Consider the following 22371-nt stretch of genomic DNA (forward strand, 5'->3'; position numbering starts at 1 on the left):
CAGGGACAGGGAAGGTCCTGCCTAAACCAGCCCAGCAGCGTTCCTGCTGAGGCAGTCCAGGGTGACCAGTTCCTGCCTGGGAATGGTGAAGCGTGCGTTTCTGATCTGATACCAAGGTTATCAGAACCAGAGGCTGGGGGATTCTGATGAAAATTATTTAGCAGCCCGGCCGGGCGTGGCTCAGCGGTTGAGCTTCAACCTAGGATCCAGGAGATCCCGGTTCCATTCCTGGTCAGGGCACATGCCTGGGTTACGGGCTTCGTCCCCAGTCGGGGCCGTGCAGGAGGCAGCTGATCAATGACTCCCTCATCATTGATGTTTCTCTCTCTTCTCCCCCCTGCCCTTCCTCTTTCTGAAATAAATAAAGACATATTGAAAAAAAAAAAAAAAGAAAATGATTTAGCAGAGTTCTTGCTAAAACTAGATTTAACAAGGAAGTACATAAACAACCCTAGAAGGAGGTCTGGAACCTTGACTAAAGTATGGTGAAGCAAAGTGTCTGTCACCTAAGAGTGCCTGGGTACACTATAGTACTGCATTTGATGGCGCTCCTGGTGCCGCATACAAAGCAGAGGTAAAGTACTGGATACAAAGAGGCAGGAAGTGTCCATACACTGCCACTGCAAAGAAAAAGATATTCAGTGACACTCATTAAAATAGCAAGACAGGCTTTATTCAGGGCCATAGCAATAGGTATGGGAACCCCTGCAATTGGGATTTTAGAGTGGGGGAGAGACTGGGCTCAGCTCCAAATTCAGCATGAGTAGTTCTAACTACAGAACTGAGAATTAATAAATGGGTTTAATTTAACCCACTAAGTTTGTGGCAATTTGTTAAACAGCAATAGAAAACTATTACAGTAATCACTGTGGATTCAATTATATTTATCACACAAGAAATTCACAAATATATCCTCAAAATTTTTTGAAAAATAGAAAAGTGGGATGACATCAAACTTTAAAACTTCCGCAAGTCCAAGAAAACAATAGAAAAAATGGTAACCTATGGAAGGAATGAAAACAATTGTGAATTATAAGGGGTTTCCTGTCCAGCATACTTAAAAAACTTATACAAATGAAAAACAACAAAACAAATAACCACATTTAAAAGGGAAATGGCGATTGAATAGCACAAGTAGCCAGCGAGTATACGAAAAGACGCTCATCATCACTAATCATCAGGGAAATATATATGTGGAAACCACAATGAGATATCACCTCACATGCATCGGTGGCAGCTATCAAAATAACAGAAAAAAATAATGTTGCAAGGGAAATGGAGAAGTTGAAACCCAAGAACACTGTTGGTAAGAAAGTAAAGCAGTGTAGCCATTATAAAAAAACAAAAACACAAAAATACAGTATGGAGATTCCTCAAAAAATATAAAAGAGGATATTATATTCTCTACCAATCTCACTTCAGGACGTTTATCCGACAATACTCAACGTTGGATCTCAAAGAAATGTTTGGACCCCATGTTCATCACAACAGTATTCACAATACCCAAGAGATGGGGACAATCTGATGTCGATGCCTGGATAAGTGGAGAGGGAAAATCGGGTATATACACGTGATGGAACATTATGCAGCCACATCAAGGATGTATGCTAAAAGAAATACGCCAGTCATAAGAAAGAAAAATACCGTATGAAGTATCTAAAGTAGTCAAAATCATGGAAAGAAAAGTAGAATGAAGATTACCAAATGCTGTGGAAGTAGAGAAGTGTTATTAGTGTTAATTGGTTATACAGTTTCAGGATTGCAGGATCAAAAAGTTTTAGAGATCTAGTGGAAGCAAATGTAGTTAATACTAATAAGCTATGCACTTAAAAATACCTAAGACGGTAGAATTAACATTATCCTCTACACAACAAAATACTGTATTGGAAAGAAATAATGGACAGAGAATGAGGGGACTATGAATTTGTATGGGTTTGTGTCATGGACTATCATCTAAGGCTCACTTGCCCAGGAGAAACAGCAATTAGCCACTATAAATTGGTACTAAGATTCAAGATTTACTCCAAGATCCTTAGTCTTCCCATGACAAGGACTTATACAGCAACTGACCAATGTTATACCCCAGAGTTCACCAAATCTATTCAAACTCCCCAATCGTAAAATCATACACCATGTTTATTTGCTTTGCTCATTCCTTTCCAGTAAAACCTTCATAAAGGATCCCTTTCTTTCTCTCTCTCGCTCAGCTAATCTTGCAGGACACTTCCCTGATGGCCTTGCATAGCCTGCCTTGCTTTCAGTTCTGAATGCTTTCTTTATAATAAAAACCATCTTCTTTCATGGCAATTATTTTTGCGTCTGCCTATTTCTGCTCAGAAGTCCAGAGAATCTTTCAGAACAATTGGTGCAGCAAGCAGGATATTGACACCCAACGGAGATGATGCACCATTGTACTGCTTGGGCTCACCAACTGGACCCAACTGCAGCTGCCACTGCCTAAAGGCACCTCTGGTTATCAGCATACATGTCGCTCAATGGCTGCTGCATGATATTGTTTTTTGTCGGGTAATGCCATGATTTCCCAGCCTAAAATGGGGGCGCTCCAAAAGAAAAGTTCTCATAGAGCTGCCCAAAATAGTGCTGCAAGGAGTGCCAAGCTGTGCAAAAAGGGATGACGGGTGTGTGTCTGTGATGAAACTGACTCAGCAGGATTCTTGTTAAAACTAGATATTACAAGGAAGATTTCAAAGGAGCCTAGGAGAGATTCAGGAACCTAACCACAATATGTTGAAATAAAAAATTCACAAGAAGTGCTATGGAAAGTCCACAGGGTATAGTGCCAAGATACATCGGCCAAGGTACAAACTGTGGCACCACCTATGGTACCACTAGAGGCACTCAAAGGACGGTGCCATTTAAGATGTTGTGTATGAAGTTGCACACGAAGGCGGGGTTCGTGCCGACTATGGTGTTGACCTGTGGTGCCTCAAGTGCCACTATTAACGAAAAAATATTTAGTGACACTTGTTAAAGATAGTAAGACAGACCATAGGTATTGGGACCACTGCCACTGTGACTTCACTGTGAGGAAGAGACTGGGCTCAACCCCAGATACAGCAGGAATGGGTGAGAATATATAGCCAAGGAACAGAAAATTGCATCAGGGAAAAGGAAGGTTCTGGCTAAAAAAACCTAACAATATTCTTGCAGAAGATGGGGCAGGGTAATCATATATCACCAGAGAAATGATGAAGGATGAGAATCCTGATCAGATAGATATCTGGGGTGATCAGACATGGAGGCAGGCAGGGAGGTTCTGGTGAAAATGATTTAGGAGAGTTCTTGCTAAAACTGTATTTTATAAGGAAGTGCATAGATGAGCCTAGGAGGTCAGGCAGCAAGCCTGACTAAAACCTATAATGAACCAGTGAGTGCCAAGGTGAGACCTGGAAGGCCCGGGTTCACCTGCCTTACAGTGCTGGGGCGCATCTACCCTAAGGCGGTGACGAACAATCTCAGGTTCTGAAGTACATACACACTGTATAGGACTGAAGTCTGTCTTCGGTACAGTGTTCAGCGGGTCTGAGGTACAGTGTGAATACATCCGATGTTGTACACCCGCAATACAGTTAAGGGGTACACCAGGAACCGTGCCAAGTCCACCTGTGGTTTGGTAGGGAGCTCCTGGTGAAATTGACTTAGCATGTTTCTTGCTACAATTGGATTTTACAACAAAGTGCACAGATGAGGATGGGAGCTTAGGAAATGAGCCTTAGTAAAATTCATGGCTGAGGCAAAGATACTTCATCACAAAAGAGTGCCCGGGAGACCCATAAATCCCAGGGTGCATTTGCGTTAAGGCGCGGAGGATGGCAGTTAGGTTCTGAAGTGCATATACCACATAGAGCTGAAATCTGCCTGCAGTACAGTGTTCAGCGGATCTGAAGTATACTGCGGACTACATCTGAGGTACGGCTCAGTTGTACCTCCGCAGTACAGTTATGGGGTACTCCAGGGACCGTGCCAAGTCCACCTGGGGTTTGGTATGGACATTTTGATGAAACAGCATATTTTTACCCAAACGGGAATTTACAAGGAGCTGCACAGATGAGCGATGGAGTTTAAGGAGCGAGCATGGCTAAATGATATAATGAAGCGAAGAATCTTTGCCATAACAGGGGCGCAGGAAGGCCTGGAAGTGCCGGGTTCGCCCGCGGTACGTGCGGCGGTGCATCTGCAGTAAGGCGCAGAGGCCAATGGCACTCCCGTTCCGAAGCGCATACCGGGCATAGCGCTGAGGTCTGTCTTTGGCATACTGCTCAGTGGGTCCGAAGCATGGTGCTGACTACGTCGGAGGGAAGGCGCTGCTGTACACCAGCGGTACGGTTATGGGGTACACCAGGTGCTGTACCAGGTCTACCTATGGTTTGATATGAAGGTTGTGGTGAACCAGACATAACACATTTTTTGCCAAAACAGGAATTTACAAGGAGATGCACAGATGAGCGCTGGAGTTTAAGGAGCGAGCGTGACTTACTAGTATGATGAAGCAACGAATCTTCGACATAAGAGAGCCGCGGGAAGACCTGGAAGTGCCCGGTTCGCCCGCGGTGCGTGGCAGCGGAGCAGCTGCACTAAGGCGCCGACGAACAATCGCAGTTACGCTCCGCAGTACTGTCTTCAGTACAGTGTTCAGTGGACCTGAAGTTCAGGTGCCGACTACATCGGAGGTAAGGCGCTGTTGTACACCAGCGGTACAGTTTTGGGGTACACCAGGTACTGTGCCAAGTGCACCTGCAGTTTGTTGTGGAGGTTCTGGTGAAATGGACTTAGCACATTTTTGCTAAAACTGGATTTTACAAGGAGGTGCACAGATGAGCCTTTGAGTTTAGGGACGGAGTGAGCCTGACCTAAAAGTATAATGAAGCAAACAATCTTTGTCATAAAAGAGCGCCGCGGTAATCCAGTAAGTCCCAGGGTGGTTTGCGCTAAGGCGCGGACAGGCAATCGCAATTAGGTTCCGAGGTGCATGCACCAGAGAGAGCTGGAGTCTGTCTGCGGTCCAGGGCTCAGTGGGTCTGAAGTATAGTGCGGTCTACATCTGAGGCGCGGCGCTGCTGTACGCCCGCGGCAGAGTTAGGGGGTACTCCAGGGACCATGCCAGGTCCACTTGGGGTTCAGTATGGACATTTTGATGAAATGGACTGAACACATTTTTTGCCCAAACAGGAATTTACAAGGAGATGCATGGATGAGCGATGGAGTTTAAGGAGCGAGCATGACTAAATGGTATAATGAAGCGAAGAATCTTCGTCATAAAAGAGCGCCGCGGGAAGACCGAGAAGCCCGGGTTCGCCAGGAGTAAGGTGCAGGGGTGCACTTACACTAAGGTGCGGACAAATAATTGCAGTGAGGTTCCGAAGTGCATGCACCATAGAGAGCTGGAGTCAGTCTGCGGTACAGTGTTCAGTGCATCTAAAGTATACTACGTACTACATCCGAGGTGCCACACTGTTGTACGGCCGGAATTCAGTTATGGGATATTCCAGGGACCATGCGAAGGCCATCTGTGATTTGGCATGGAGGTTGTGGTGAAATGGACTTATATTTTTTGCCAAAACCAGATTTTACTAGGAGGTGCACAGATGAGTGTTGGAGTTTAAGGAGCGAGCGTGACTAAGAAGTATAATGAAACAAACAATCTTCGTCATAAAAGTGTGGCTGTAAGACCTGGAAGCGCCAGGTTCGCCCGCAGTGTGGTGCAGGGGGCATTTGTACTAAGGTGCTGAGAACAATCGCAATTGGGTTCTGAAGTGCACACACTGAATAAAGCTGAAGTCTAACTGCGACACAGTGCTCAGTGGGTCTGAAGTACGGTGCCGGCTACATCCGAGGTAAGGCACTGTTGTACACCAGCGGTACATTATGGGGTACACCAGGAACCGTGCCAAGTCCACCCGTGGTTTCGTATGAGCTTCTGGTGAAATTAGCTTAGCATGTTGCTTGCTGAAACTGGATTTTACAACGCAGTGCACAGATGAGGGTTGGAGTTTAAGAAGTAAGCCTGAATAAAATGTATGATTGAGGCAAAGCTACTTCATCACAAAAGAGTGCCCTGGTAATACCTCGAAGTCCCAGGGTGCATTTGCCCTAAGGCGCGGACAAACAACTGCAGTTAGGTTCTGAAATACATGACCCTTATACTGCTGAAATGTGTCTTCGACCCAGGGCTCAGTGGGTCTGAAGTACAGCGCGGACTGTACATCTGAGGCGCGGCGCTGCTGTACGCCCGCGGCGGAGTTAGGGGGTACTCCAGGGACTGTGCCAGGGCCTGTGGTTTGGTATGGACATTTTGATGAAACGGACTTAGCACATTTATTGTCCAAACAGGAATTTAAAAGGAGGTGCATGGATGAGCGTTGAAGTTGAAGGAGCGAGCATGACTTACTAGTACAATGAAGGAACGAATCTTCGTCATAAGAGAACCACGGGAAGACCTGGAAGTGCCGGGTTCGCCCGCGGTGCGTGGCAGCGGAGCAGCTGCGCTAAGGCGCCGACGAACGATCGCAGGTAGGCTCCGAGGCGCATGCAGGGTAGAGAGCTGCGGCCTGTCTTCGGTACAGTGCTCAGTGGACCTGAAGTTCCGGGCCGACTACATCGGAGGTAAGGCGCTGTTGTACACCAGCGGTACAGCTTTGGGGTACGCCGGGTACACCAGGTACTGTGCCAAGTGCACCTGCAGTTTGTTGTGGAGGTTCTGGTGAAATGGACTTAGCACATTTTTGCTAAAACTGGATTTTACAAGGAGGTGCACAGATGAGCCTTTGCGTTTAGGGATGGAGCGAGCTTGACCTAAAAGTATAATGAAGCAAACTATCTTTGTCATAAAAGAGCGCCGCGGGAAAGTACCGGGTTCGCCAGCAGTTAGGTGCAGGGGTGCATTTGCGCTAAGGCGCTGATGGACAATCGCAGTGAGGTTCCGAAGTGCATGCACTGTGTGGAGCCGAAGTCTGCCTTCGGGACAGGGTTCAGTGGGTGAAGTATGGTGCTGTGTCTGAGGTGCGGCGCTCTTGTCCGCCTGCGTAAAATTATGGCGGGCACCGGGACCGTACCAAGTCTCCCTGTGGTTGGTATGTAGGTTATGGCGACCAGACATAGCACATTTTTTGCTAAAACAGGAATTTACATGGAGGTGCACAGGTGAGCGCTGGAGTTTAAGGAGCGAGCACGACTAAAATGTATAATTGAAGCAAAACTACTTCATCACAAAAGTGTGCCCCGGTAATACCTGTAAGTCCCAGGGTGCATTTGCGCTAAGGCGCGGAAAAACAACTGCAGTTAGGTTCTGAAGTGCATGCACCAGAGAGAGCTGAAATGTGTCTTCCGTCCAGGGCTTGGTGGGTGCGAACTACATCTGAGGCGCGGCGCTGCTGTACGCCCGCGGCAGAGTTAGGGGGACCGTGTGAGGTCCTCCTGGGGTTTGGTATGGGCACTTTGATGAAACGGACTTAGCACATTTTTTGCCCAAACGGGAATTTACAAGGAGGTGCATGGATGAGCGATGGAGTTTAAGGAACGAGCATGACTAAATGGTATAATGAAGCAAAGAATCTTCGTCATAAAAGAGCGCCGCGGGAAGACCGAGAAGTGCCGGGTTCGCCAGCAGTAAGGTGCTGGGGTGCATTTGCGCTAAGGCGCGGACAGATAATTGCAATTAGGTTCCGAAGTGCATGCACTGTGTGGAGCCGAAGTCGGCCTTCGGGACAGGGCTCAGTGGGTGAAGTACAGTGCTGTGTCCGAGGTGCGGCGCTCTTGTCCGCCTGCGTAAAGTTATGGCGGGCACCGGGACCGTACCAAGTCTCCCTGTGGTTGGTATGGAGGTTATGGCGAACCAGACATAGCATATTTTTTGCCAAAGCAGAAATTTATAAGGAGGTGCATTGGAGTTTAAGGGACAAGCGTGAATAAATAGCTTAATGAAGCAACGAATCTTCGTCATAAGAGAGCCGCGGGAAGACCTGGAAGTGCCGGGTTCGCCCGCGGTGCGTGGCAGCGGAGCAGCTGCACTAAGGCGCTGAGGGACAATCGCAGGTAGGCTCCGAGGCGCACGCAGGGTACAGAGCTGAGGCCAGTCTTCAGTACAGTGCTCAGTGGGTCTGAAGTTCCAGGCCAACTACATTGGAGGTAAGGCGCTGTTGTACACCAGCGGTACAGTTTTGGGGTACTCCGGATACTGTGCCAGGTACTGTGCCAATCCAGTTACACCAGGTACTGTACCAAGTGCACCTGCAGTTTGTTATGTAGGTTCTGGTGAAATGGACTTAGCACATTTTTGCTAAAACTGGATTTTACAAGGAGGTGCACAGATGAGCCTTTGGGTTTAGGGATGGAGCGAGCCTGACCTAAAAGTATAATGAAGCAAACAATCTTTGTCATAAAAGAGCGCCGCGGTAATCCAGTAAGTCCCAGGGTGGTTTGCGCTAAGGCGCGGACAGGCAATCGCAGTTAGGTCCCGAAGTGCATGCACCAGAGAGAGCTGGAGTCTGTCTGCGGTCCAGGGCTCAGTGGGTCTGAAGTACAGCGCGGACTGTACATCTGAGGCGCGGCGCTGCTGTACGCCCGCGGCGGAGTTAGGGGGTACTCCAGGGACTGCCAGGGCCTGTGGTTTGGTATGGACATTTTGATGAAACGGACTTAGCACATTTATTGTCCAAACAGGAATTTAAAAGGAGGTGCATGGATGAGCGTTGAAGTTGAAGGAGCGAGCATGACTTACTAGTACAATGAAGGAACGAATCTTCGTCATAAGAGAACCACGGGAAGACCTGGAAGTGCCGGGTTCGCCCGCGGTGCGTGGCAGCGGAGCAGCTGCGCTAAGGCGCCGACGAACGATCGCAGGTAGGCTCCAAGGGGCATGCAGGGTAGAGAGCTGCGGCCTGTCTTCGGTACAGTGCTCAGTGGACCTGAAGTTCCGGGCCGACTACATCGGAGGTAAGGCGCTGTTGTACACCAGCGGTACAGCTTTGGGGTACGCCGGGTACAGCAGGTACTGTGCCAAGTGCACCTGCAGTTTGTTGTGGAGGTTCTGGTGAAATGGACTTAGCACATTTTTGCTAAAACTGGATTTTACAAGGAGGTGCACAGATGAGCCTTTGCATTTAGGGAGGGAGCGAGCTTGACCTAAAAGTATAATGAAGCAAACTATCTTTGTCATAAAAGAGCGCCGCGGTAATCCAGTAAGTCCCAGGGTGCATTTGCGCTAATGCGGGGACAGGCAATTGCAGTTAGGTCCCGAAGTGCATGCACCAGAGAGATCTGGAGTCTGCGGTACAGGGCTCAGGTGTCCTGAAGTATAGTGCGTACTACATCTGAGGCGCAGCGCTGCTGTATGCCTGCGGCAGTTAGGGGGTACTCCAGGGACCGTGTGAGGTCCTCCTGGGGTTTGGTATGGACATTTTGATGAAATGGACTTAGCACATTTTTTGCCCAAACGGGAATTTACAAGGAGGTGCATGGATGAGCGATGGAGTTTAAGGAGCGAGCATGACTAAATGGTATAATGAAGCGAAGAATCTTCATCATAAAAGAGCGCCGCGGGAAGACCTAGAAGTGTGGTTTCGCCAGGAGTAAGGTGCAGGGGTGCACTTGCGCTAAGGCGCTGATGGACAATCACAGTTAGGTTCCGAAGTGTATGCACTGTGTGGAGCCGAAGTCGGCCTTCGGGACAGGGCTCAGTGGACCTGAAGTTCGGGTGCCGACTACATCGGAGGTAAGGCGCTGTTGTACACCAGCGGTACAGTTTTGGGGTACACCAGATACTGTGCGAGGTACTGTGCCAATCCAGTTATACCAGGTACTGTGCCAAGTGCACCCGCAGTTTGTTATGTAGGTTCTGGTGAAATGGACTGAGCACATTTTTGCTAAAACTGGGTTTTACAGGGAGGTGCATGGATGAGCGTTGGAGTTTAAGGAACGAGCATGACTAAATGGTATAATGAAGCAAAGAATCTTCGTCATAAAAGAGCGCCGCGGGAAGACCGAGAAGTGCCGGGTTCGCCAGCAGTAAGGTGCTGGGGTGCACTTGCGCTAAGGCGCGGACAGATAATTGCAATTAGGTTCCGAAGTGCATGCACTGTGTGGAGCCGAAGTCGGCCTTCGGGACAGGGCTCAGTGGGTGAAGTACAGTGCTGTGTCCGAGGTGCGGCGCTCTTGTCCGCCTGCGTAAAGTTATGGCGGGCACCGGGACCGTACCAAGCCTCCCTGTGGTTGGTATGGAGGTTATGGTGAACCAGACATAGCATATTTTTTGCCAAAGCAGAAATTTATAAGGAGGTGCATTGGAGTTTAAGGAACAAGCGTGAATAAACAGCCTAATGAAGCAACGAATCTTCGTCATAAGAGAGCCGCGGGAAGACCTGGAAGTGCCGGGTTCGCCCGCGGTGCGTGGCAGCGGAGCAGCTGCACTAAGGCGCTGAGGGACAATCGCAGGTAGGCTCCGAGGCGCACGCAGGGTACAGAGCTGAGGCCAGTCTTCAGTACAGTGCTCAGTGCGTCTGAAGTACGGTGCCGGCTACATCGGAGGTAAGGCGCTGTTGTACACCAGCGGTACAGTTTTGGGGTACACCAGGTACTGTGCCAAGTGCACCTGCAGTTTGTTGTGGAGGTTCTGGTGAAATGGACTTAGCACATTTTTGCTAAAACTGGATTTTACAACGAGGTGCACAGATGAGCCTTTGGGTTTAGGGAGGGAGCGAGCCCGACTAAAAAGTATAATGAAGCAAACAATCTTTGTCATAAAAGAGCGCCGCGGTAATCCAGTAAGTCCCAGGGTGCATTTGCGCTAAGGCGCGGACAGGCAATCGCAGTTAGGTTCCGAAGTGCATGCACCAGAGAGAGCTGGAGTCTGCGGTACAGTGTTCAGTGCGTCTGAAGTTCGGTGCCGACTACATCCGAGTTACGGCGCTGTTGTCCGCCCGCGGTGCAGTTATGGGGTACACCAGGGACCCTGAGAAGGCCATCTGTGGTTTGGTATGAAGGTCCTGCTGAAATGGACTTATATTTGCCAATGCTCGATTTTACTAGGAGGTGCACAGATGAGTGTTGGAGTTTAAGGAGTGAGCATGACTAAGAAGTATAATGAAACAATCTTCGTCATAAAAGTGTGGCGGTAAGACCTGGAAGCGCCAGGTTCGCCCGCAGTGTGGTGCAGGGGGCATTTGTACTAAGGTGCTGAGAACAATCGCAATTGGGTTCTGAAGTGCACACACTGAATAAAGCTGAAGTCTATCTGCGACACAGTGCTCAGTGGGTCTGAAGTACGGTGCCGGCTACATCCGAGGTAAGGCGCTGTTGTACACCAGCGGTACATTATGGGGTACACCAGGAACCGTGCCAAGTCCACCTGTGGTTTTGTATGAAGCTTCTGGTGAAATTAGCTTAGCATGTTGCTTGCTACAACTGGATTTTACAACGCAGTGCACAGACGAGGGTTGGAGTTTAGGAAGCGAGCCTGAGTAAAATGTACAACTGAAGCAAAGCCAGTTCATCATAAAAGAGTCCTGCGGTAAATCCAGTAAGTCCTAAGGGTGCATTTGCGCTAAGGCGTGGACAAACAATTGCAGTTAGGTTCTGAAGTGCATGCACTGTACAGAGCTGAAATGTGTCTTCGGTCCAGGGCTCAGTGGGTCTGAAGTATAGTGCGGTCTACATCTGAGGCGCGGCGCTGCTGTACGCCCGCGGCAGAGTTAGGGGGACCGTGTGAGGTCCTCCTGGGATTTGGTATGGGCACTTTGATGAAACGGACTTAGCACATTTTTTGCCCAAACGGGAATTTACAAGGAGGTGCATGGATGAGCGATGGAGTTTAAGGAGCGAGCATGACTAAATGGTATAATGAAGCGAAGAATCTTCGTCATAAAAGAGCGCCGCGGGAAGACCGAGAAGTGCCGGGTTCGCCAGCAGTAAGGTGCAGGGGTGCATTTGCGCTAAGGCGCGGACAGATAATTGCAATTAGGTTCCGAAGTGCATGCACTGTGTGGAGCCGAAGTCGGCCTTCGGGACAGGGCTCAGTGGGTGAAGTACGGTGCTGTGTCCGAGGTGCGGCGCTCTTGTCCGCCTGCGTAAAGTTATGGCGGGCACCGGGACCGTACCAAGCCTCCCTGTGGTTGGTATGGAGGTTATGGTGAACCAGACATAGCATATTTTTTGCCAAAGCAGAAATTTATAAGGAGGTGCATTGGAGTTTAAGGAACAAGCGTGAATAAATAGCTTAATGAAGCAACGAATCTTCGTCATAAGAGAGCCGCGGGAAGACCTGGAAGTGCCGGGTTCGCCCGCGGTGCGTGGCAGCGGAGCAGCTGCACTAAGGCGCTGAGGGACAATCGCAGGTAGGCTCCGAGGCGCACGCAGGGTACAGAGCTGAGGCCAGTCTTCAGTACAGTGCTCAGTGGGTCTGAAGTACGGTGCCGGCTACATTGGAGGTAAGGCGCTGTTGTACACCAGCGGTACAGTTTTGGGGTACACCAGGGAAGGTGCCAAGTCCACTCGTGGTTTGTTATGGAGGTTCCAGTGAAATTGACTTAGCACGTTTCTTGCTACAATTGGATTTTACAAGGAGGTGCACAGATGAGCATTTGAGTTTAGAAGGCAAGTGAGCCTGACTTAAAAGTGTAATTAAGCAAAGAATCTTAGTTACAAATGAGTACCTCAGTAAGGCCCAGACTTGGTACCTCGGTTGGTTAGAGCATCATCCAGATAAGCCAAGGTTGTGGGTGTGATCTCCCATCAGGGCACATACAAGAAGCAGCCAATGACCCTGGCCAATGTAGATCAGTTGGCTGGAGAGTTGTTTGTGCACCAAAGAGAGAGTCAAGGAGGTTTGATTCTGGTCAGGGCACATACAGAGGTTTCCGGTTCAATCCCAGTCGGGGCACATAGGGGAGGCAATGGATCAATGTTACTCTAGCACATCAGTGTCTCTCCCTCCCTCCCTCTCTAAAATCAATAAAAACATATCCTCAGGTGAGGATTAAAAAATGTTATCTTTTAAAATATATAAAAGAAGCAACCAATGAATGCATAAATAAATGGAACAACAAATCAATGTTTCTCTCTCTCTTTAAAAATCAATGAATAGCACAGCTGGCATGGCTCAGTGGTTCAGCATAGACCTATGATCCAGGAAATCATGGCTCGGTTTTGGGTCAGGGCCCTTCCCGGGGTTTCGGGCTCCATCCCCAGTGGGGGGCGTGCAGGGGGCAGCAAATCAATGACTTTTCATTGATGTTTCTCCCTCCCTCTTTCTGAAATCAATAAAGATATATTTAAATAAAAATAAATAAATAAATAATTTTTTTAAAAAAGAGTGCCACGATAAGACCTGGAAGTAAGTGCTGAGTATGCCCACGGTAAGGTGCATCTGTTGTAAGGTGCTGTTATGTGGTGCATCCACCCTAGCATGCCTGCTTACACCATGTTACTTTGCTGGGGTACAGCCGCTATCTGGCGCCAGCGTACACCTGGAAAATGGCAGAGGTCCACCCACCTTCGATACGGAGGTGCATCCACGGTGGAGGGCAAAGGTACAATACCGCCTGTGATGCACATAGGAGCAGCCATAGGAATCACTGCAGAGGATGCTGCACGAGGAATCCTGCATGGTGCTGACCTAAGATGCCACCTGTGGTGTTGAGGGTGCCTTGCAGTGCCACTGTTAAAGAAAAAGGATATTGGATGACGGTTGTTAAAGATGGTAAAACAGATTTATTCTGGACTATAGCATAGGTGTAGGGGAGAGAGTAAGCTCAACTCTGAATCCAACATGAACAAGTAGAAATACACAGCCATACCTAGTTTTATTGCACTTCGCTTTATTTTAACAGAGGACATGGAGTTTTTTAAATTTATTTATTTGTATAGTTGATATACAACATTATATTCATTTCAGGTTTATAACATAGTAATGATTCAGTGATATGCCTTACAAAGTGATCATCCCAGTAAGTCTAGTAACATCTGTCACTATACATAGTCATAATATTACTGACCCTATTAGTTATGCTGTAGAACACATCTTTGTGTCGTATTTGTTTTATAACTGGCAGTTTGTACTTCTTAGTCTTCTTCACCTTTTTTGCTCACATGTTTCCGTTTTTACAAATTGAAGTTAAGATTATCCACCAGCAAAAATGACAAAGATTCACTTTACAGCCAGGGTGGGGAATGTCTGGCCTGTGGGCGGTATAAGCCCACGAAATCATTTGATCTGGCCCGGCCAAGGCAACCGCAGGCCGGACTCGAAATTCAATAAATCTAGGAGCTTCTTTCATAGCTAATTTTTAATTTGATAATTTTGTAGGGCCCGCAAATGATGTTATAAATATCCAAATGGCCCTTAGAGAAAAGGTTCCCCACCCCTGCTTTACAGCAATACTCAATTTATTGAGGTGGTCTAGAACCAAACCCACAATATCTCCAAGGTATATACCCTATAGCCAAGTGGGGTGAGGGGCAGTGGATGAAAATGACTGAGAGAAAACACCAGGATAATGGGATGCTGGCTAAAGGAACCTAACGGGAATCTTGCTGAAGATAGGACAAGATAATTAAAGATCAGCTGGGTACAGTGAAGGATGAAGATCTTGATCATATATCCAGGCTGATCAGATATGGGGGGGGGGCTCTGGTGAGTGATCTCCCTCTAGATAGCACCCCCTCGCCATTCTCTTTCCCTTCTTCTTCCCCCATGGGCATACATCTCCTAAGCCCCAAAGGACCCCACCAAAACTTGCAACCTGGGAGCAATGCACAGTGGCAGCTCATAGCAGGCTAGTCCCCTGAGCCTGTTCCCAAGGCCCTCTTTTCTCTGACTTCCCAGAGAGGTAGGGCAGCCCAGGCAGCTTAGGGCTTACAACTAAGCCCTAAGGTTGCTTTTTCTACTGAGCCCTTTTTTGTTTTCCTTCCCCAGCTTTAATAAATATTCCCTCATAGTCAGGGAGGGAGGGAGGGAGGGAGGGAGGGAGGAAGGAAGGAAGGAAGGAAGGAAGAAAGGAAATGACTTTGCGAGACCCTTGCTAAGACTGGATTTTACAAAAAAGTGCACATATGCGTCTAGGAGAAGGTTCAGTATCCTGAATCAAGTACAGTGAAGCAAAGAATACTTGTTACTGAAGAGTGCCTAGGTACAGTGCTTCTGTCTGGTGCCAAAATACAGTACTGCCAGTGGTTCCACCTATGGAGCCAAGTTTCGGTGCCTTGTAGATCACGGCACAGTGCTCAGGTCTGGAGCCAGGTATCGTGTGGAGGTCCAGAGCAGCAGTACGGTGCGGCCGTACCATATGGGGTACAGTGCAGACGTAAAGAAAAAAATATTTATCACACTTGCTAAAATGATAAGACAAGCTTTATTCAGGACCATACAATAGGTGTAAGAGCCTCTGCAATTGCGATTGGGATTTTAGAGTCGGAGAGAGACTGAGCTCAGTTCAGAATATAGTACGGGCAATTCTGACTACAGAACTGAGAACTAACAAATGGGTTTAGGTTAAGCCACTAAGTTTGTGCCAATTTGTTAAACAGCAATAGAAAACTGTTACAATAATCGATGTGAATCTGATTATTAATCACGCAAGAAATACGCAAATACATTGTCCTTGTAAATTTTTGAAAAAAACAAGCAAACTGTAAACATCAAACTTTAAAACTTCTACACGTCAAAGGAAACTATCAACAGAGTAAAAGGCAACTTACACAATGGGGAAAAATAATTGCAAATCATAGTATCTGCTAAAGGGTTTCTTACCCAGCATATTTAAGGAAACTGGACTACTCAACAAGAACAAACAACCCAATTAAAATATGGGCAGAAGTTTGAATAGATATTTCTTTATAGAAAGTTTATAAATGACCAACTAATATATGAAAAGTTGCTCAGTGTCACTAATCATCAAGGAAATGCAAATCAAAACCACAATGATATATCACCTCACATGTATCAGGATGGCCACTATTTTTTTAAAAAAAAAACAAACACAGAAAATAACAATTGTTGCTGGGAAAAGGGAGAAGTTGGAATATAAGAGCACTTGGTGTGAATGTAAAATACTGTGCCCATTATGGAATATAGTATGAAGATTCAACATATGATCCAACAATCCTATTTCTGGATATTTATCCAAAACTACTCAAACTAGAATCTCAAAGAGATATTTGGACCCCTATGTTCATCACAATATTATTCATCATACCCAAGAAAGAATCAACCCGAACATCCATGCATGGATGCAAGAAGAGAGAAAATGGGGTATACACATACAATGGCACATTATGCAGTGTTTAAAAAAAATCCTGTCACCCTGGCTGGGTAGCTCAGTTGGTTAGAGCATTATCTGGATACACTAAGTTTGCAGGTTTGATCCCAATGAGGGCAGATACAAGAATCAACCAATGAATGCATAAATAAGTGGAGCAACAAATAGGTGTTTCTCTCTCTCCCCCTTCCTCTCTCTCTCTCTAAAATCCATAAAAATATATAATTTTTATTTTAAAAATCCTGTCACATGCTACCGAATGAATGGACATCAAGGACATTATGCTAAGCAAAATATACCAGTCACAATAAAGACAAATAGTATGATCCCACTCATATAAAGTAGTCAAATCAAAAAAAGAATAATAGGATGGATATTACCAAGTTCTGGGGAGGTGGAAGGCAATATTAGTGTTTTACTACTTACATAGTTTCAGGACTGCAAGAGAAAATGTTCTAGAGATCTATTGAACAGCACTGCAGAAATATTTAACATTGACTATACAATTACATGTACTTAAGATGGTACATATAATGTTATCTATTTTTGTTTAATACAGTGTGATGGGGAAGCAAAAAATACAGAGAAAGAAGGAAAGACAAACCTCAAAGGGTCTCTATCATGGGCTCTGAGCCATGGCTCACTGTCTGGGAAAAGCAGCAATTAGCTGCCATAGCAGGAGATTGTAACATTCAGGATTTTCTAAGTGATCTTCAGGCTCTCTGCAAGTAAATTTTAGACAATGAAGGGTATCGCCATATGTGGGTTAGACTCCACCAAAAGTATTTAAACTGTTCAACTATAAGTTTATACACCAGCCTTACTCTGTTTACTCATTCCTTCTCCAGAAAACCTCCTTAAAGTGCCCTGCCCATGTTTCCCTTTTTCCTCCCTCCCTCTGTGCCTGCTGAGCTTGCAGGCTGCTTCCCCTGTATGTCCTGTGTGACATGCCGTTCCTCCTTTGTTTAGGGGACTGTGAAATTAATACAAAACGTTTCCTTCCTCACAATCATTTAGATGTGTATGTGTCCCCGTTTCGGCTGTAACAAGTCCAGGGTATGTTTGGTTGTTTTGTTTGTTTTTTTTAAATCCTCACCTGAGGATATTTTTTCCATTGCTTTTCAGAGAGTGGAAGGGAATCGATGTGAGAGACACATCAATTGGCTGCCTCCTGCACTCACCCCGACTGGGGCAGAGCCTGCAACTGAGATATGTGCCCTTGGCCGAAATCGAACCCAGGACCCTTCACTCTGAGGGCTGACGCTCTAACCACTGAGCAAACCAGCCAGGGCCAGGGGATGTTTTTAGAACAGTTGGCATGACCAGCACTAGAGATCACACCAGGGAGTGATATATTCTTAAACTGCTATGGCTCACCAACTGGACCTAACAGAGAAGCCATTGCCTGAACGAAACCACTGCTTTTTGTCACACTAGCTGCTTGATGGCGGCTGCACTGGGTCTGTTTGTTGAGTACTCTAAATCTGAGTACTCCCTGAGCTGCCAGGTAGAAAGCCACTTGTGATGTCGCTGCAGTAGAGTGCCTCCTAAGGAGCACCGTAGAGTGACTGGAAGGTAGACCAAAGTGTCAAGACTATGCGCATAGGAGTATCTTTTCTGTCCACAACGGTGTGAAGACAGAAATTACGAGCAGAAGAAAAACTGGAAAATTTAGAACGTGTGGAAATTAAGCCACAACTCTGGACCAAATCATAAGGAAAATCACGAAGTATCTTGACAGTAACAAAAACACAAACATAATAGAGGTTACGAAATGCAGCAAAAGCGGATTTAAGAGAGACGTTTATAATGAAAAACACTACATTAAGAATAAAGATCTCAAGTAACCTAACTTTATTTAACCTCAAGGAACAAGTTAGTAGAAAAAAAGGAAGTAATACAGATTAGAGCAGAAATCAATGAAATAAAGAGTAGAAAGACAATAGGAAAGATGAACAAAACAGAAGTTGCCTTTTTGAAAGCTAAACAAGGTTGAAACGCTTTCTTTAGAGCAACCAAGACAAAAAGAGGGGAGACTCAAATAATAAAATCAGAAATGAAAAAGGACACATCATAATTCTTGCCAGAGAAATACAAAGAGCCATAAGAAACTGCTAAAACAATGATATGCCAACAAACTGGATATCCTAGAAGCAATGGATAAATCATAAGTTTGTACCTCTTGCTTACCTTGCTTTGCTTATTTCTTCCTGAGAGAAACTCCATGAGGGCTCCCGCCAGCAGTGTCCCTCTCTCTCTTGGCCTGCTCTTCCAGGCGGTGTCCCCAGGGGCCCCGCGCGTCCTGCCATGCCTCCCGTCTCCATGAGACCGTGAGTATAAGCAAACGTCTCCTTCATGGCAATCATTTTTGTCTGTGCAGCTTACTCTTTGTGCTTCAAATGAGTCCAGGGCGCGTTTGTAAAGCCATTGGCGCTGGGCCCACCCCGGATGGAGAGGATATTAGCGGGTAGCTCCTAGAGTCGAGTCTTCCTTTCCCTGCCTGGAAGGGGGCTGGGAGGAGCCCCGCGGAGCCGCGGTGTGTGCGAAGGCGCCCAAACTTTGTGGGGCGCAGCGCCGCGCAAGGTGCCGCGTCTGGTGCGGAATTTAAGGCCTGGTGGCGCTTCACAGTGCAAGCCGCACCATGGCGCAGGGTGCGACGATGCTTGTTCTGATGGTAAGACGGGCATTATTCGGCGCCTGAAGAGTGCCAGTAAAGAGTAAACTAGATTTTCAAAAAACATACGTTTTTATTGATTTTGGAGAGCGGGAAAGATAGAAACATGGGGAATCGAACCAACGACCTTTCAGTGCATGGCATGACGCCCAACCAACTGAGCCACACCGACCAGGGCTAAAACTAGGTTTTAAAAAATATTTTTTATTGATTTATTTTTAGAGAGAAGGAGAAACATCTTTTGTTGTTCCATTTATTTATGCATTCAGTGGTTGCTTCTTGTATGTGCCCCTAAAAGGAGATCAAACCGGCACTCTTGGTGTACTGTGATGATGCTCTAGCCAGCTGAGCTACCCAGCAAGGGCGTTAAAACTAGATTTTATAAGGAAGATCACAGAGTGGTCTAGGAGAAGGCACAGGAGCCTCGCTGAATTACAATGAAGCAAAGAATCTTTGTCGTAAAAGAGTGCCAGGTAGGGATGATACCAGATTTTCTCCTTCCCAGGCTCTTTGTCGTGGAGTCAAAGAATGAAATTCACGGACCATGGAAGAGCAAGCAAAAGAGTACAAAGGTTTATTGTGTAAAAAAAAGCAAAGCTCTCGGGGTGCCCGAGGGGTCCTGAAAAGGATTGCCACTGAGGCTCACTAGTCTAGGGGTTTATATCTCATACTTGTTTTTATTGGCTCATTCTAAAAATTCTGCCTTAGCAACAGCCAATCCCTTTTTTTTAGTTTCCCTCTTCCAGGGGTCAGGTATAGGGTAAACTTGTTTTTCTCTGAGTTTTAAAGATTGGCTGTTCCACTTATTTATTTCTCATGTCCTGTCTGCCTAGAATATTTCACCCTTGCACAGTTCCTTCTTCCTCAGGGTCCCCAACCCTAAACTGCCTGGCCATTTCTGACTCCTCAAGGTCTCCTAGTAGGGTGCTGAGGGTTATCCGTGGGTACAGCCCTGAGGTACATCTGCCCTTCTGCCCTCCGTTACCGAGGTACATGCCCTGTACTGCCTGTGGTACCGCGAGGAGCAGCCAAAGGATGGTCCTGCAAAGGATGTTGCGAATGGAGTTTTGCACAGGGTGAAGTTCTTTGCCAACTACGTATTGAGGTGTGCTACCTCTCAGTTAAAGAAAAAGATGTTCAGTGACACTTACTAAAGATGTGAAGACAGACTTTATTCAGGACCGTAGCATAGGGACTGCAATTAAGACTTCAAAGTCCAGGGAGAGACTGGGCTCAACTTCCAATACAGCATAAGTATTGAGACTATGTAGCCAAGGAGCAGAGTGGGCGACAATGGGAGGAAAATTACTAAATGAAGCATCAGGGAAAATGGGTGATTCTGGCTAAACAAACCTAACACAATTCTTGCTGAAGGCAGACAGGGTGATCAAATATCATCTGGGGGATGGTGAAGGATGAGAATCCGACCAGGTATTCAGGGTAATCAGATATGGGGGGCGGGTGGGGTGAGGGTGGGGTATTCTCATGAAATTGACTTAACAGAATTCTTGCTAAAACTAGATGTTACAAGATCAGCCTAGGAGAAGGCTAGGGAGTGAGCCTGGCTAAAAGGTATAATGAGGCAAAAAATCTTTGTCACAAAAATGTACCATGGTAGCACCTGGAAATTACTGCTGAGGTACCTGCACCTTAGGGTGCGTCTGCCAGCACAGTACTGAGGTGCATGCTGCAGTACCAACTTTGGTACCACTGGGGGCAGCCAAAGGATGATGCTACGATGCGCACAAGGAAAAGGGGGGTTCTGGCTAAGCAAAGCTAACATGAATTTTTCTGAAGATGCTATAGTGTCATCAAATGTCACCTGGGATGGTGAAGGGTGAGGGTCCTGATCACATATCCAGGGTGATAGGATATGGAGGTGGGAAGGGAGGTTCTGGTGAAACTGACTTAGCAGAGTTCTTGCTAAAACGATTTTACAAGGAAGTGCACAGATGAGCCTAGGAGAAGGTTAGGGAGCGAGCCTCACTAAAAAATATAATGAAGCAAAGGATCTTTGTCACAAGAGTGCCACAGGTCGCCCGCTGTAGGGTGCCGGGGTGCATCTGCCCTAAGGATTGAGGTACAACCACGTCCACTGTCAGTGCTGAGGTGCGTCTACGGTACAGTGCGCAGGTACATCGGAGGTACGATGCTGGGGTACACTCGCGGTTTGGTTCCAGGGTACACCTGGTATGGTATCAAGGTCCACCCATGGTTCAGTATGAGGTCCTGGGGAAAATGACTTAGCAGAGTTCTTGCTAAAACTGGATTTTATAAGGAAGTGCACAGATGAGCCTGGGAGGAATTTCAGCAGCCTGACTAATGTATGTCACAGAAGAATGCCTTGTTCCGGTGCCAAGATACAGTACCGCTGTGGTGCCACTGACAAAGCTGAGGTGTAGTGCTGCTTGATGGCAACTGCACTGTGTTGTTTTTTTATCAGGTATTGCCATTATTCTCCAGCCTAAAATTGCGGAGTTCAAAAAGTTGATCTTCCTCAAGGTGCCATGGCGATAGAAGCTTATAGTGCCATGTAGTGCTGCTCACAAACCTGCACAAAGCCCTGTTTAAGATGCCATGAACATTGCCACACATGGTGTGTAGATGAGAGTATCAAAGTCTGGGACTCACCACTTAGGGGCAGTCATCATTTTCTCCAAGTGATATGCTCCCATGAGCGCTTAATAACCCACTTTGCCCTTTCTCTCTGAGCTATTCTGAGTTAATAACCTCTGCGGGGTGGTGGGAGAGTGCTCTGCTGGAACACTCCTTCAAGTATCTTGGACAGTTGCTGTGGTAGTTTGCCGGCTCCCTCCTCAGGGGGTCAGGCCTTTCTGCTGTCAAAATTTGTACCCCTACCCAGTGGTATATAGGGCAACCCATTCATGGAGAAATACACTCTTTTCCAAAAAAATTGAGCCAATTCACTGCCACTAGACCTGCCCGTGAGAATTGTGAAAAGATGTTCTTTACAAAGAAAAAATAATAAATACGTCAGAAACTCAGATCAACATAAAGAAAGGAAGAATGCCGAAGGAGCAAGTGAAGGTAAAATAAAAAGGTTTATTTTTCTTATTTTTAATTAAACTAACAGTTTGCTTAAAATGTTAATATCAACAATGTATTCAATTATGTATGCTTGTGTGTATATATCTTGTGTGTGTGTACATATAAATGCTTGTGTATGCATATGTGTAAGTGAAGTGAGTGATAGCAATGATACAAGGGATGGGGAGAGCAATTAGGATTATTTTGTTATTATAAGTTTCTCCCGCTACCCAAAGTTATATAGCGTTATTGGGAAGTAGACTTGCATTGTTGTAAATGTATATGGCAAAGTCAAGGACAATCATTAATTTTTTTTTAATTTTTAAAATTATTTATTGAGAGAGAGAGAGAAACATCAATTTGTTGTTCCACTCATCTATG

At 46.5% G+C, this 22371-nt stretch overlaps 1 protein-coding gene across 1 annotated transcript in view; it reads left to right on the forward strand.

Moving 5' to 3' along the window:
* Positions 1–12074: 12074 nt before the first annotated feature.
* CMKLR2 (chemerin chemokine-like receptor 2) overlaps positions 12075–22371 on the forward strand; it is an 81584-nt gene continuing 71287 nt past the window's right edge. Inside the window, exon 1 of the mRNA XM_081142202.1 lies at positions 12075–12440. The gene's annotated coding sequence lies outside the window, so the exon portion shown is untranslated. The remainder of the gene's footprint in view (positions 12441–22371) is intronic.

Source organism: Miniopterus schreibersii (genome assembly GCF_964146895.1).
Source record: "Miniopterus schreibersii genome assembly, chromosome: 7".
Lineage (NCBI taxonomy): Eukaryota > Metazoa > Chordata > Mammalia > Chiroptera > Miniopteridae > Miniopterus > Miniopterus schreibersii.